Genomic DNA, 17,293 nt, shown 5'->3' on the forward strand with positions numbered 1-17,293 from the left:
GGGCAGGAATTACACTGGTGATTCTGTACGCCCAGGTATTGTAGAGAGGCGGTGAGATGTATTGAGAGCTGAGCTATGCTGCCACATTGCTAAGGCCATGGCAGATCCCAAAGGCACTGCCGGTGGAAGCTGTCAGGTGACTGCACTTGTCATAGCTAAATGGCATGTTCTTTTCTGGAAGGGACACATAGTGCACAAATGTGGAAATCACAGTTATGTCATTCCTCAGAATGCGACCCTAACATCAATGACTTTGCCTTCCCAAGTGAGAGGAACATTATCGCTATCAGCAGCCATGATAAACTAAGATTAGAAATTAATACTGTGTTGATATTAGAGTTTATTATAAATAAACAGAGTTATGAATTTTTATATTGCATAAGCCAGATTGGTAGAGGGATAGGCAATATGAGCAACAATTTATCCAAACACAGTCCTGCCTGCTCCTTAGGTTAACTCATGTAGCTACTCATGACTCAGTAACTTTAAAATTAATACTTAGTTGTGTACCATCAGAATAAACTTCAAGGTGGAACGGGCCTCTGGGTGGTGGAAATAACTTGACCAAACCTACAGAGGAAAGATATGTGGATAAATATGGGGCTATAAGCCTGGTTCAGTGGGAAGGTTTGCAAGGTGTGAGTCAGGGATCAAAGAGGAAGATGCGAAATGAAGTTCTTTAACAGTATCCTAAAATGTCCGTCAAGCAGCAAGGCTTACTAACCGATTCCATGCTATGGGAGACACTGAGACTTTTAAGATGAAGGGTTTCATGGAAGAAAGTCTGGTTATGGTGAGTGTGGGACTGAAAGGAACAGTGAGACCCAAATACTTCTGTTTCTGTCTCCCAGATGCCAGCGGCAAGAGGGTTCCTCTGCCACTTTCTCTCTTACACATTCTCTCTTACACAGACTCTTGGGCCCTGCACCTCTGCCCTCTCTTTCTGTATCCTAGAAGCACTCACTCAGGTGGTCAGTTTTTCCCCCAGTCCACTGTCACAGTCATGCACTGGCCTTGTAGCAGGCCTGAAAGCAACTGGGCTGACTGACTAACTCTGAAAATCCCTGAAACTGTGGGAAATAAGACAATCAGCCAATCAATAAATCCATAAATACCACAGACCCTTCTTCTTTTAATCTGATTATTTTATGGGGCCGCTTGTTTGTCCCAGTCGCCCAGCGAACTTAGCCCTAAAATAATCACACAAAAACTGTATTCATTAAAACACTGCTTGGCCCATTAGCTCTAACTTCTTATTAGCTAACTCTTCCATCTTAATTTAATCCATTTCTATTAATCTGTATATCGCCAAGTGGCAGTGGCTTACTGGCAAAATTTCAGCATATCTGACTCTGGTGGCAGCTCCATTGCTTCTCTCTCTGTGCCTTCCTTCTCCTAGCATTCCATTTAGTTTTCCCCACCTACCTAAGTTCTGCCCTATCAAGAGGCCAAGGCAGTTTCTTTATTCATTAATGGTAATCACAGCACACAGACAGAAGGGAAACAGAATGTGAGGCCACACCATCTGATTATCTAGGATATTTTGTTAAGTGCTAACAGAAAGCTGGCTGACACAGGAAACAAGCGCTTAGAAACTGGCTCATTGGTGTTTCTGTCCAGTGATGTGATGTCAGAACATTTAGAACAGGTTGGGGGGGGGGGTGGTTCAGCAATTTAGGAGAAGCAGAATAGGAATACTTAGAATGTTATGAGAAGTTCATGGACAAGTCGTCTGAGGGTTCTGGAGACCAGCATGGTGATAGGAATTCAAAAAATTAAAGGTTTTCTCCTAAGATTTCAGGTAAAGTAAGGACTGATTTGGAAACTGAACTAGAGACCTTTCTTGTCATATCTGGCGAATAATTCACATCACATGTTTCTCTGTGACAAATGTTCCAGGTGCATGTCTGAGCCCTGCCCTACCCTTGTGGGAAGCTGAGCTTTGAAGGCCAATCTGAAATGGAAATTTCAAGACAGCAAGGCATTCAGGCAGTGTCAGGAGTACTGGTGACCACTTTAGCCAGGTTTATCATGAGAAATAGGGTAAAACAAAGTGGAGATATCTGAAAAACCCAGTTTGGCACAAAAAAAAGTGGGTTCAAAGTTGCTGACATGGGTACAGTTGTTAAGGAGATCAGTGCTTTTAAAAGGGAGCTAAGCACTTTGCACCATGATGGCGAGAAAGATTCCTCAAGAGCATCTGAAGCCCTGACAAGTTCTTGCTCATCATAAGGTCAAAGGTGTGGCCATATAAACTTGCTTCTAGACTCTGCTTTGAAAGGTGAGTCTTTGGACCTCAGCTAGCACAGAGATGATGATTGATGATGAAATCATTTCCCTGGATCACTTTCCCCTTGGTATGAACATCAGAACACTCAGAAGTGACTATAGCTATGGTCATGGTCAAGTGTGCTTTGGTAAGATTCACACTGGGGACAGACCTAGGTGCTATCCACATAATACTGCTTTTGCAACATGCTGAATGTCAAAGTTATGAAGTCATGAAGACTTCCACTTAGATTCCAAAATAAGTTTGGAAAGACAACAGTAAATAGTGGAATCAGAGTATCTGATAGAAGTTGCTGATAGCATAATATACATAGTGGTAAGAACTGAAGCCTTGATGGAGACCTTGGGAAGACAGCGGTGCCAAGAACATGGAAGATCTGGAGCCTGCATCTGTGAACCGTATGCAAGATTTGGTAGACAGCCGGTGATGGTATTGAAAGGTGATTGACACTTTGTGGGTGCCAATGAAGCCTGGCAAATGGATGCTGAATCATTGGTGGTGTGTGCATCATCTAGCTATTCTCCCATCCTCCTTTTTCTCTGCTCCTTTGAACTCTCTTTTTCCATAAGGTGAATAGCTTTGGTTTATCACAAGCTCCCCATTGTAATGTTCTGCTTCATAAAAGGACCCAAAGCAACACAGTCAAGGGGTCACAGGCTAAAGCCTACAAAATTAGGAACACAAATAAACCTTTCCTGTTTCTATGTTGTGTATTTTAAATATTTTCTCATAGCAATGAAAAGATGACTTAGACTTAAGAAGGCTACAGGCAGAACATAGAACCAATCTGAGAGAGGTCATGTGGGATGCAGCCAGCAACGCTATAAAGACAAGCTTTCCCAAATCTTGGGAACCCACTATGACATTATTTGCACAGAATGCAAGACATGGAGACATGGAGACTTGGGGTTTATTTGTGACATGGAATTTTGGTTTTGCTTTGGTCTGGTTCTTCCTTTCTTAGCCCAAATTTCTCTCCTTTGGATTGGGAATGACTATCATGTTCCATGATCTTATAAGTATGCTCTTTGTTTTGATTTTTACAGCTCACAGACAGAATTTGTCTGAAGTCTCAGAGTAGCCTCCCGACTTGTACTCTTGAATACGTCTAGTACAGTTAAAATTGGGAATTGGGAATGTACAATAATGCATTTTATGCTGATGAAAACAGGAAGCTTTGTGGAACATAGCAGGATGCTATAGTTTAAATCATAAATGTGTCCCAACCTCTTTAGCTTAAAGACCTGGTACTTAGCATGTACTATAATTGGTGAGTAATAGAAGTGTCAAAAACTGGAACCTATAGAAAGAAGTGCAGTTACTGTAGGCATGCCACGGGAGGGATATTGGGACCATGGTCCTTCCTGAATTCCTTCCTTCCGAGCTCTGTTGGTCCTGTGCTCATACACACATGCTCTCATTTCTTGATTGCCATGTGATGAGACACTTCTTCTATCACATGCTCCCACCATGTTTTGCTGTTTCACTTCAGGGCCAAAATAAACTGGTCATTGAATCATGAATTACAATCTCTGGCACTGTGAATCCATCTGATCTGATCATCTTTAAGGATTGTCGCTTGTATTTTGAACCAGTAACACAAGTTTACCAGCAGGTGGAGCCAGTAACAACATGTGAACATGGGGTTAGGGGGCGGGACAATGGGTAGATCTGAAATCAGCTTCTCAAGTTGCAGGAAGTTGAGATATTTCTTCATATGAGAAGTTAAATAGCTTCAAACAAGAATGATTGAAATGACAACAGCCCATTAAATGTGGGAAGGGGTCATGAATGGCCCTTTCTACTTGCTTATCATACCTCTCTTTTTTCAAAATAACAGGAGCTCCACAGAGCTCAGATGAGAAAACCTGGCCCAGATTTCCTTCCTCCAGCCCCAGTCTGAACTATAATTAAAACCCTGAGAAAAGATGCAACAAGGTCCACAGAACTTAGAGAATTGTCCTCAACCTCTGCTGATATTCAGGCAAGAATTCCAGGAAACATGCATTTTCTATAGCTCATTATTTGAAGCTCAAAGTCAATTAGAAATTCAAGTGGTGGTTTGTTGGAAGGATGTTTGATTTTTTGTTTTGCACATGTGGCTTTTGTAATGACTTACTAATGGGTTTTGCTCCTACTGAGAAAATTTAGGTTAGGGTAACTTAGTTGGGATGGAAAGACAGAAGACCACATTGAATCTTAGGCTGACTTCTAGCGGGTAGGTGGCTGTTATGAACCAACAGAAATGACCCTGTTGTTACTCAAAACTACAGTTAACAATTTCTCAAAATTTGGAGCAAGTGAAGTATTATAAATCACAGCTTTGGGATAAAATGTAATAATATTTCCAATCCTCACATGAAGCTATACCCAGTATAGAACACAGGATCTTTCAAACGACTTTCACATGCTTATCTCTGCATTTCAGGCACAGGTAGACAAGACACATAGGAGCAGAATTCAGACTCTGGTGGTCGAAGCTCAGCTGAAAACACAAAGTCACAGCAGCAACTAGAGGCAGCAGAAACTTCCAGAGGCAGAACCAGTGTCGTGCAATTTCCCAGCTGTTGCTGTTGGCTGATACCCTGAGCTAGGCAAGCAGCTTGGCAGAAGGGACCAGGTTGGCATCATGTCTACCCAGTCTCTGATTTTGCTCAAATCAGAATAATGGCGAGAGAGCAGAGGGCAGGGCATGGGGGGAGGGGAGTACTGCTTTTCCCTACGGGAAGCCAGAACACTCTCCATTGACCTTGGGATTGCAGCCACTCGTGTTTTCTGCAAGATATTTGCCAAGCAAAAGTAGGGTTGGCACCTTCTGGATTTAGTTGTCATACTGGGGTACCCTTGTAATCAAATCTTAGATAAATATACAGTTTGCATTACATTCCAGTTTAGCCTGGATACAGCTGTTGACCAAACCACCCGCGTTGAAATAAAGATGTTATTCTTGATAGCACAGCTTCACAGATTCATAGACTAATAATCCCAATAATCAAGATATGCATGTGCATGTGTGTTTGTGTCTGATAATATTTTCTAATAAGAGGTTTTGAATTGATTAAATTATTTGGACTAAAATGTCACTGTGTCAAGTGAATACCTATTGATTCATGTCACTTTTTAAGTTCAGTCCCTTCTGCCCAGTAGAAGAATAAGACACTGAACTAACAAAGCAAGCAGCCGTGACTATTATAGAACATGGCAAACTTGTGAACATCAGACTATGACATACAATTGGTGAACACTACCAACCACATTCTGAGATTCTAGGGATTGACAGCTGTCAAAATGGACCCTATGTGCCTGTTCCAAATGTTGGGAGCATAACCAAACTTGGTTTTCCATTCAGTACTCAAAAGTCTTGATTTTTCCTTTCATATATTTGACTATTTCATGTCAGAGCAAACAACAACAAAAATCTATATACTGATTTTTTTTAGTATTTTTTATAAGACCCAAAAGTCAATCAATATGTTTACAAGTATTAGATGCAGCAGCATGGGCTGAATAAAGTCAACAAAAGGGCAGAGATAGCAGAATCTCAAGTCAATAAACTCAAAGCTAAAGCAAAAAAATTTGGGGGGAAAATATGAGATAGATATTCAGGGGTTCTAACCTTTGAAATGTATTGGCCTAGGGCTCAGAACATCCCAAGTACCAGAATAGATTTTGTCTTTTCTTTTTTCTTAAAAAGAATAACAAAAGAGAAATCCAATTAAAATCTTCCCTTATTTATAAAGTTCATCTTTACCCAGGTATTACTGAAGTGCTAAGTATTTGAGAAGGAAGTGTTTTGTTTTATTTCCTTCAAACACTTGAGTCCAGGTGGGCCCTCAGTTCATGTGTGTAGAACATGCAGGGTCCATGCAGCAAAGATAACTTTTTTTTTTTTTTTTTCGAGACAGGGTTTCTCTGTGGCTTTAGAGCCTGTCCTGGAACTAGCTCTGTAGACCAGGCTGGTCTCGAACTCACAGAGATCTGCCTGCCTCTGCCTCCCGAGTGCTGGGATTAAAGGCATGTGCCACCATCGCCCGGCCGCAAAGATAACTTGTAAGGCACAAACGTGTCTGCTGGAAATTCCAAATGAACACTTTCCACGGTACCCAAAAACCTAACTTTGTCCTGTATTGAGGGAGACCTAGAAGGATAGTACTTAGTATAGAGGCAATGATGCAGAGCAGAGGGAAAGAGTCTTCGGTTTTAGGGCTCTGCTTTTTACTCCAAATATTCCCCCAAGCAAAGACAATGGATCTTGCAACAGCTCTGTGGTTCATTAACTGGCATTTCCAATGCGATGGTAGAAGCCAGTGGCCTCATTTTCTGCTCAAAGTGAGGAAGGGACACAGAACTTTGAACTGAATGCTGGGCAGGGGCAGTGGGACCTCAGCTTCTTTACTGAGATTCTTCCCAGGAACAGTTTTTTAAATGAGATTTGGATTTAGGAAAAATCAGATAAAGAAGTTGGAAAATGAGTTACCATTCACAAAAATGGGTGTAAAGCAGTTATAACAGTCCCCAGAAGTTTGGGGGTGCCTAGCCTTTTTTATGATAAATGATTTACAAATAGTCCTCCAAAGGAAGTTGATAGTACTGCCCACAAAAAAAAAATTACCTGAAGAAAGGTCAAATGGATTTTTTGAAGGAAGCTAAAAGTGGGCTACATGGAAAACACCGAGATAAAAGTATGAGAAGCCTTGAGTCATTGGCAGCTCCAGAGAGTTCTCATTGTGTCTGAGCAGCTGTCTCAAGGTTCAAGTCCCAATTGGAGGGCTCTAGACTTGAATGCTGGCCTCAGTTGGAGAATGCTTGAATGCTGGCCTCAGTTGGAGAAGTGTTACCCCACTGATTCTGGGTCTCTTGGGCAAAGCCTGTCCAGCAAGGCCATACAAAGAATTTGCTTAAGTAGGTACCTCCCATGTGCTCCAATGCACTCAGCTGCAGGAGATCACAGGGCCTCCAAAATACACCCATCAATTTCACCTTGTCATGGTTGTGTCCAAGAATGAATAAAACAAGTGAGGTAGAAATTGCTTCTGGCAGGAGCTGAACAGGGAAACCTTGCTGGGCAGTGCGATGACTAATTGCTCCCCATTCACAGAAGAAAAGCCTAAAATCCTTCAACTGCCATCAATACAGGGAATGGGTTTCCTGGTGCAATTGTGTCAGGAGCAAACTGGTGAAGATTGCAGAAACTTTTCCCCCTGTGGAGCGGGGCAGAGATGGAGAGGGACAAAGCATGTCCTTGGGGTGAGTCACCAGGGCCAGCTCTGCAAGACAGATAATTGCCTCAATTCCCTGCCACCCTTGGAAGCCTATGGATTGCAGCTAAGGACTGCCTTCATGTGGTAAGGGCTTCCATGGGTCTGGAACTTCTCAAAGTCTCTTGAATTTTACAGGATACACTGACATACACTCTATTTTCTAAGTTCAAGAAGAATAAGGAGTTTCTTTTTCATAAAGATCAATCAGAGAAGTAAAAGGAGGCTGCTATGCTACAAATCAAAACTTAAATTGCATTTGAAAGAAACACTTGAAAAAGAGATATTTATGTAACTCGGAGGGCACTTAAACAAGGTGATTAAAGAAATGTAAAAATTAAATGCCATACCATTGCTTTCAGGGCTACTGGAGATTTTTGATCTTCAAATGAAAGTAAACACAAAAGATTAAACAGATACAAGAATTTCCTAACCTCGGATGCTAGGAAAATAATTCTTTTATTCCCTGTTGCCTTTTAATATACAAGATTCATAGAAGGCATCTTGAGGCTAATTGTGTTCCAAGGGGCCTAAGGCACGGCAGGTTGGCAGTGGTTACTGAAGTTAGCTGACTCCGCTTAGCCGGTGCCTTCATTTGTTACTCTATTTTTAGCTCTAGTGGCTAAGCACTATGATGCCGACATTGCCCCAGTTAGGCATGTCAAATGTGCAATTAAGACCTTCCTAAATAGCACATATTGGAGGCTCCTGTGGACTTTCACTGTTAAGGTAAACTGTTTCACCCAAGACAGTGGCGGGCCACATGTAGGTTTTGTATTCCTACAACATTGCTAAGCAAGAGGGAGGCTTCCTAGAATTCCTCCTTGCAGGGTTCTGTGTAGGAGCTAGTCACCAGAAAAAATGATGTGGGGTTCCTCTCTGTATGCTGTGAATATCATTGATTAATAAAGGAACAGAGCTAGGCAGGGAAAACTAAATGGAATGCTGGGAGAAAGGAGGAAGAGTTAGAGAGAAACATGTAACCCCGCCCGAGCCAGACGGAACTTTAGCTGGTTAGCCACAGTCACTTGGCAATACACACATTAATACAAATGGATTAAATTAATATGTAGTAGTTAGCCAATAAGAAGCTAGAGCAGTGATTTAATTAATACAGTTTCTGTGTGATTATTTCCGGGCTAAGAGGCTGGGAGCCAACAAGCGGCCCCCTCTTACCAACAGAAAAACTCACAACTGATTAAGCAAATGTGAAGGAGCAGATGCTCATTTCTTACTCATAAGGTCAGTAAATGGCACTGTGATCGCTCATACAGTATAACCAGAGGCCAAAAACTCGAGCTGGCAAAGATCAGTGACTGCTGTCAAGATTGATGACTCTGCCGCTTTCCTTCAGCTTTGCAGAGGCCCAGAGGGGCTGCTCTGCAGCTCCAAGGCAACTGCACCCCTGCCTAGCACTCCCAACTTTTCCCTGGAGCTCACACATCAGGGACAGTCTGGTTTGCTCCTCATTGACCGCTTCCAGTCTCACTCCACATCCAGGTTTGTTTCCCCAGCTGACCTCTAGTCAAGTGAGGCCTGGCACCCACAGTTGCTGGATCTCAGCTACACATCCTATTCTCTGTCATTCTTGGGGGTTCTCCCTCTCTGCCCAATCCAGCTCACACTGAAGGCTCTGAGATTAATTCAGAGGTTTAGCACTGTCAGAAACAACCAAAAGGCCATTCTTATCTAACAACTTACAAGTGTGGGGCTTTGGTCTCTAGATTTGTGTCTCTCATTGTTGCATAGGGACTCAGACTCCTCTCCTAATACAATATCTGTGTCTCTTTAACATTTAAAATAGATATGCCTGCCCAGCCTTCTACAGGAGTAGCATTACTCTGCCTCATTAACTAGACTTTTCCGTGTGCCTGTGCTGAGCCAATTTTGAGGTAGAATGACAATGACCAGCGTTGGTTCAGACAGGTCAAAGCTGATCCTCTTGAATGTCAGGGCTAGTCCAAACACAGGATACTGAATTAGAGTTTTGACTGATGGGGACCTGGGGTCTAGGAAGACAAGGCAGGAACCTAGAAGGGAGAACTGAAGCAAAGAGCACAAAGGAACCCTCTTTATTGCTTGTTTCCTCTGCCTTGCTCAACTACCATTCTTAGATAGTCCAGGCCCACCTGCCTAGGAACAACAATGCTCAAAGTGGGCTGGACTTGCTATATCAGTGACCAATCAGGAAAATGTCTGCACAACCATGTCCACTGGCCAGTTTGATGCAGGCATAATCTTTAAATCGAGTTTTCCTCTTCCTAGATGTGTCAACCAGACAAGCAAAATGAACCATTACAATTGATGTGAGCTGCTTTGTCTTCGCATATTCTGGAAGCTGTGGGGTCTCCAGCAGAAGAGATTTTGTTCTAGAGAAAAAAACATTTGAGTTCTTTCAAATAGAGGGGTAGATCTCTATCCATTTGGAAGCAGAGATCTCTATCCATCTTGAGAAATCATCATAAAACAGCAAAAGGTGTTAACATCCTTTCCAGGGATACATTTGAGTCAAACTGAATTGCTCATCTTTTCTCCGGAAGGTGCCTGTCCTTTATACTACCTTAAAGAAAAGTCGTGGCTTAATTCTACCTGAAAAGTAAATTATAGAGACAGAGTAAACAGCCTTCTACCTGTTTTCTATTATAGACTTATAGCCAGCCATATAGTCCTTTTTTTCTTTAATAAAAACCACACGTGGGTAGGACAGTTCATGTCTGAATGTGAAGGTAATGTGAATTATGAGGTTCCTTAACAATTTTTTTGTTTGAGCAATAGAATTTTATGCTCCCCTGAGCCTGAGTCCACCAGGCATTTTCAGTAAGTTTATACCCTTGCTGTTCTGCCTGCCCATTTTCTCCCATTCCTATGTAAGATATGCTTAGGTTTTATTTTGGGACAGTTATTGAGGCCATTTTTGTCATTTCCTCTACCCATTTTGCTGTATACCTGCTATAGCTTGTAAGTGTCCTACTTATCTGCATGCTAGCTAGAGAGTGGAGGAAAGACAGCTAAGAGTGTTGGGAATGTCCCCAAAATTTTAGGTGAGGACTCCCAGTGTTATGCCATGTTATGGGACAAGGTAAGCCTGGCAACAAGGATTTCTTCAACTTTGAGGCATTTCCAACAGTTATTTAATAAGGAGTTCTAGTTCTATCAAGTGAGGCCACATTTACATTTTTACTGTCACATTAAAAGTTATCCAGGGCACCTTGGTGGTCATTTGTACTCATTGGAGTCCAGCTTTCAATAGGAAACCAGGGACAGCTTTCGTCCTTAAGAATGTCACCCATCATTGTGTCTGAAGGTCTGTCTTCTCCGCAGAGGGACAGTCTCTTTTGTAGAGTGGGGAGAGCCACACTTTCTTAAAACTCTGTTGAGAGTAGCTCTTTTCCGGTGTCTTGGTTTTCCATAGCTATGGCAAGCATTACCCTTTAGAAACTTCTGTCTGGGATTTCTCTGAAGTAGCAGGTACTTTATTAGCCTGGTGAAATATATTATTCCCCATGGTTTAGGCTATCAATCTGGCTAGTTCTTTTGTCTGCGGTTACTTTCACTGGGGCATTTGGACTGTCTCTGTTTTATCTCTGTTGTAGAGAATTGGAGTGTCTGGAGTGGCCCCATATTCTTTTGCAGCTCCTTCCTGACGAATGGGCATACTGACCCATGAAATAATTACCCAGCAAAGATCTGACACTTAGAATTTTTAATTAGCAGTAGCTATAGTAAACTTAACCATGTGCATTTCTAGTCATTGAGTTCTATAGTTCATAAACACTTTCGTGACTTGCCTGGACCTTCTGTAATACGAATAAGCATTCCTATTTTGTCTTCACTAATTTTTTTCTATTTCCCTTTTGGAACAATCCTTTACTTAGGTCAAAACTACTATGTGAAACCCATTTTCATCTAAAGCCATTGCCCTTTTACCTTTAACCTTTTTTACCAAAAAACATACCTCACCTATAGCTCTCTACTTCCTTTTCTTGATGGTTCCTATCTTCTTTGTCTTTAGAAAACATGATTTTTCTTAATAAAAAAAAAAAGTCTAGTCCAATGAAAACACAAGAAGCTACATCTAAAACTCAGATAACACACACTAACACTCCTAGAGGTATTTCTAGCTTGCCTCTAATGAAAGGGAGGATAAAGGCCTGGTGTCTCTGCTTCATTTTGTGTTCGTTTCCTTCCCTCAAGTGTATCTGGTTACTTCTACACATTAGCATGAAGAACCATGAGGACAAACCTTGCTTTCACTGTATTTGTAAAAGGGAACTGGATCTCAACTATATTTAAACATATTAGGATTAAGTTCATATAATATCATTTGTAAGATTCAAATCACACAGAGTAGGCAGCAATGATTTTTGTCTTAAAATGATTTTTTAAAAAAATCTAAAATTGGTCAAGATAAGGTCTTAGTAAAAAAGAAATCTGTTTTGTGTTTCTAAAAAGAAAAAACAGTAGCAAGTAACGGTGAAAGAAAGCTCAGGCAGACAGGCAATAGCAGCTCCCGTTTCTTGGTGTCATGATGGCAAGTTTAAAAAGCATCATAGAGGGTGGGATCCGGCTTGGCAGGTAAAGGTGCTTGCTGTCAAAGCCAAAAACTCGAGTTCAATCACTGGGACTCACATGGTAGAAGGAGAGATTTAACTCCCTCCAGAAATCTCTTCTCTGGCCTCCACACATATACACCATGGCAATTGCACGTCTGCCACACAAAACAAATAAATAAATATAATGAAAATCATCCTGGAAACATTTACCTTTACATATCAAGTTACGCATGCCTAGAATAGTAATTTCATCATAAAGTAAGTTGGAATATGAAAGGAAGATTTTACTACTCAGTTTCAGCAATTTGGGAAGCAGATTGAGTTTTGGCCCAGGCGAAAATCATACCTAAAAACAATTATGTGAAAGCAATTATAAACATACATGACAGAATTACATTAAATCAGCTTGGGCAATTAATTGAGCAGAGTAGAAAGTTTACACCTCTACATTTTTGAGGTGAAAGAAAGGCCCCAAGGAAAGCAAAAGGAGTCGCGAGGTGAAGCTTATTAAGTAGACTTAGGTTAATATCTTTTCCTGCTTAGGAGATAAAAGGCAGAGGGAAGGGCATCTTGGGTAACCTTAATATTGTAAAGAGCTCAATTAGCCTGTTGAGAAACACCCCCTTCCTTAAGTGACCTCTCTGATCTTGCCAGAGGTAACAGATTTCTTAGTGTAATTTCCATCCCTGTTAGGAGTCTATGCACACGATCTATGGCATCTCCGGGGTTGCTGTAATCCCAAGCAGTGCTTCCTGATCAGGGTGTGTCTGTACTGTGGGAAGATGGTCAATAGGGTTTGAGCAAGTCACTCATTTGCATGTCCCCTAACTTCCACCCAGGTCATCTTTCCCCTTTGAGGTACAAAAAGCAGTCAGAACCAAGTCCAGCTCTCTCTATTGTGAAAGAGGATTCCCGTAAAGAAGCTGTGGCTGGCTACAAAGGCTCACTGAACCATCAAAATGAAAAGCCAGAGGACTGGGGAGTTTGTCATGAGACTCTCTCCTAGTGATGTCAGAAGGCACACCCATAAAGTCTCATCAGCATGACTGCCTTACACATGAGCTGAACAAGGACCACACCAAAGACATGCTCAACAGAAGTGGGTGTGGGAAAGATTAGGAGGCCTCAACCCTAAACAAAGAGCAACAGGTGACTAAGTAATGCTGAGAGTGCGAGAAATAATCTCCAGGAAGAAGAACACATACTGGTTATTCAATGCCAAATGGTCAGTCCTGGAAACATCCATACAAGTTACATTATACAGAGTGTGCAGGTTGTATTTAAGAATATATATGCATATACCTATATATCTATAACAACAAGTAATGAAAAGGAGGTCATGGATTTGAAAGAGAAAAAAGAGGAGGACACAGAAGAATTTGGAAAGGGAGAAAGGAAAGGGAGAAATAACATGATTTCATTATAATTTCAAAATTAAAAGAAAGCACCCCTTCAATGTCTGTCGAGAATTTGGAATACTGCATGTTCAGACCCTTGTGTTATCTGTCCAGGGACCACATTCTGCAGTAACTATCACAAGACTGAGATACAAGCCCTTGTTCTAGGGATCTCTCAGCTTAAGTCTTTCTACTTGGGTGGAACAAAGTGTCTCTCCTCTGAGGCTCTCAAACAGCTCAAGAGGTTAGGCCCATCAGAGAAGAGGCTTGTCCCCACAAATGGCTCTGGTCTCTTTTTCTATATTGCCATTCATGTGTTTTCATGAACATCACATTTCAGGAAGTGTCTTACTACCTGGGAGAATAATCCAGACTTTTGCTGCCAGAATTGCATGTGGTAAATGAGCAGAAACACACACTGAAAACTGGTAGAGAGTGGCGACACAGAAAGACAGTAGGGATACATGGAACAAGTTCAGCAAGGCGTCCAGAAGAGGTTGAGAATGGGGAGAGGCATGGGAGGCTCCACCAGCTCAGTAGAGGCAGTCTGGGCTGGATATCCCCAGACCTAGGGCTGCCCTATCACTTGCATGGTACATTTACTACATCTGGGCCTGTAGGTCAGACTCCCAAACACCCAGGTTTCCTGGACACTGTGACTTGAATCCTTAGTGCTTGACTATCCACGAGCACCAGACAGCTCCCTCCTCCTCCTGCCAAGGGTCTCCAGGGAGGATGTGAAGGAAGAGGAAAGCAAAGGGAGGAAGCAGGAAGGAAAGGATGGCTGAGGAGGAGACTCATTAAGGGAGAGAGATGGGGAAAATGTTCAAGGCTTCCTTGTCATTATTAGTCCTTAACAGGGAGCTGATACAGGAGTGGGACAGTGTGTTGTTCTGAAGGGTACCTTGGTGAGGACCAACTTCTCACCTTGGCACATGACCAGATAATCCTATCCGGGTGATTTTCAAGCAGCTGGTGTCCCAATAGCCCTTGAATGGTCCCCTCCCTCTGCTCACAGTTTGAAGCAGCTCCTATCAGTCACCCCAAAATGAGTTGGAAGTTTAAGAGATTAGAAACACAAATCTTGCCTCCTGGCTAGTTCACCAACTGACATTACCAGTTAATGTCAGGTTGTGAGGACATCACTATAGGGGTTTCAGGCCCTTATATCCACAAAGGATTGAACAGAAAACACGGGTGTAGCTAAATCAGAGTTACTTTATTGAGAATATTCTTCCAAGAGAAGAGCCAAGGGCGGTAACATGGAGGAAGTCTAGCAAATTTGTTCACTATAAACTTTTCTCTTCTTTCTTTCTTTCTTACTTTCTTTCTTTCTTTCTTTCTTTCTTGTCACCCATCTGCCTTTATTATAAACAGCAGGTGGGACACTTGTAGCAATAGCAAAAAATTAATTTACAAAGGCAGGGACTTGATGAAGCTTCCTGGTGGGTACCCTTGGGATGAACTTTATTTTCTAAAATGTATTTTGCTTTTTGTTTTACGTATCTGAATATTTTGCCTGCATGTATGTCTATATACCACGTGCTTGCCTTGTGCCCATGGAAGTCAGAAAAGGGTGTCAAATCCTCAGAACTGGAGTTATAGACGGTTGTGACCCACCATGTGAGTGCTGGTAATCAAACAAGAATCTTCTGCAAGAGCAGTGAGTACTCTTAACCACTGAGACATCTCTCCAGCCAGAGTTCTGAACATTTTCTTGGTTTAGCATGAATTTTTTATCTATTTGCATAATGCTAACTTTTCTAAGCACACTCAATCTGTTATATGTTCAACTTGCAACTTCTCACGTCATACGTCTAATCAGCATTTTAAGTCTCTGCCCAGGGTTGTGTTTTAGTATTATACTGAGCCATAAGTGACTCTTGGACAATGAAGAGTCACTACATCAAATTGGCAGTGAGTCTTAGTTGGCCTTGACTGGAGTGATTCTTGACTCTTTCTTTGTCAACCTGTGTTTTTCATAGGCTAATTTTAACTACTGCCTCACGAGGTACCAGGGGTATTACAGTTGATTGAATTATAATATTATTTCAAGGGAGTTTTTCTTTACATTGGAATCTTTAACACATTACTGTTTATGAATATCTTACACAGCACTATACAAAAAGTTATCAATACAAATACAAAGTATACAAATATAATACCAATATCAAATGATAAAAAAAACTAGATAGTTGGCAATCAAACCAACTACAATCTCAAAAATTTGCTTATCTAAGTTAAAAAACAAAGTCCAATTATATCATATTGACAAACTTCCAAATACTAACATCCATCTTTTTTCTCTAAGTTGATTATTAAAATGAAGGCAACAGATCATCAAACCAGCCAGGCTCTACATTCAATCCCTGCAGAACGGTTACATGGGACTCTCCCCTTCTTAGAAGGCTGATGAACAAGAAGCCAACTAAGCCAGAAAGCCTTCTTCAAATAGACCTCAAGTCTATCCGTCAGCAGCTATGCTAGCCTGGCATCACCAGTTGTCACTCCCAGCAGACAGATAAGTTCTAGTGATGATGAGATCTCTTTCCCTAAGTAGTCTTGGGGACACTGACATTCTTACTCTCCAGAGTCCCGTAACTCATCCTAATGCTAATCAGTATTGCTCAAACAACCATTACCTAAGACTAGGGTATAATAATCACATCGGTTGTCTTGTTTCCAGACCGTAAATAGCTCTTTACAGTTCCACTAAGGATAATCCTGCTCCCACCTGTTCTCAGATCTTGAATCAACCTCTAACCGTACAGTTCTACTGAGTTATTGGTGGAAAAGCACAGTAACATCCTAACCTGGCTACAACAGTGATGTCCATTAATAAGACATTTGTTTTCTAAGTGGAGCTGGAATTCTCTCGACACAGATATCCATTGTTTTATTGAAGGTAGCAGATCTGCAATTGACGTTTACATCCTGAAGAGTCAATACAGTTCTGGAGGTCTTCGGTTGGTGTTGTTGCACAGGGAGTAATTTATAAAGAAAATAAATTTAATTATAATTCTTCAAACTTGGACGTCCAGTATTAAGGTGTTAGCATCTGGGTTGAGCCTTTTTGGCAGAGCATCCCTTGGCAAAAGTCTGAAGGTCAAGAGAGGTCAAGAGAAAAAGAATGTACTTTTAGAACAAACCAGTTTCCCAGTAATTAACCTACTTCCATAATGTTGTGGAAGTTTTCAACACAATTGCTTCTTTTGGGGGGAGGTTACCCTCCAACACTATTAAACAATGTTTCTAATACATGAGCTTTAGGACTGCATTCAAGTCTGTGCATGTGAGAACTGTCAAATCTGACAAGCCATCGCCTGGAATGACAGTGAGAGAGGTGAGCATTATGTCAGTCAAGTAAATCTGCAGGTAAATGGGGGAAATCAAATAGAGGATTTCTTCTGTAAGACAAGCACAAGATTTCGCTTGCTGGGTGATGCTTCTGAAGAAGACTAGAAGCAAGAAAATGAAACCAAGTCAGAATAACCACTTTTATCTTAAGCAATGATGTTACTTGGTTCTGTAGAAATGGAGATGGGAAGGTCCAAGCCATCACTATATCTGTGATCATAGATCTATGAATCAGTTATAAAATAATAGTGATACAGCCTGGGTCATGTCAGCCAACTTTAATCTGCCTTCTAGATGTCCCTGATTTTTAAAATTTTTTTTTTTTTTTTTGGTTTTTCGAGACAGTGTTTCTCTGTAGCTTTAGAGGTTGTCCTGGAACTAGCTCTTGTAGACCAGGCTGGCCTTGAACTCACAGAGATTCACCTACCTCTGCCTCCC

The 17,293-nt window shown here is 41.5% G+C and overlaps 1 protein-coding gene across 4 annotated transcripts in view; it reads right to left on the reverse strand.

Moving 5' to 3' along the window:
- Positions 1-14,698: 14,698 nt before the first annotated feature.
- The window catches only part of Hhla2 (HHLA2 member of B7 family), an 85,523-nt gene continuing 82,928 nt past the window's right edge, over positions 14,699-17,293 (reverse strand). For all 4 annotated transcript variants that reach the window (XM_050163444.1, XM_050163447.1, XM_050163443.1 and 1 more), the window contains one exon: positions 14,699-16,597. The gene's annotated coding sequence lies outside the window, so the exon portion shown is untranslated. The remainder of the gene's footprint in view (positions 16,598-17,293) is intronic.

This window comes from Alexandromys fortis, unplaced genomic scaffold, assembly GCF_014885135.2.
Source record: "Alexandromys fortis isolate MF-2015 unplaced genomic scaffold, M_Fortis_MF-2015_v1.1 scaffold_131, whole genome shotgun sequence".
Taxonomy (NCBI): Eukaryota; Metazoa; Chordata; class Mammalia; order Rodentia; family Cricetidae; genus Alexandromys; species Alexandromys fortis.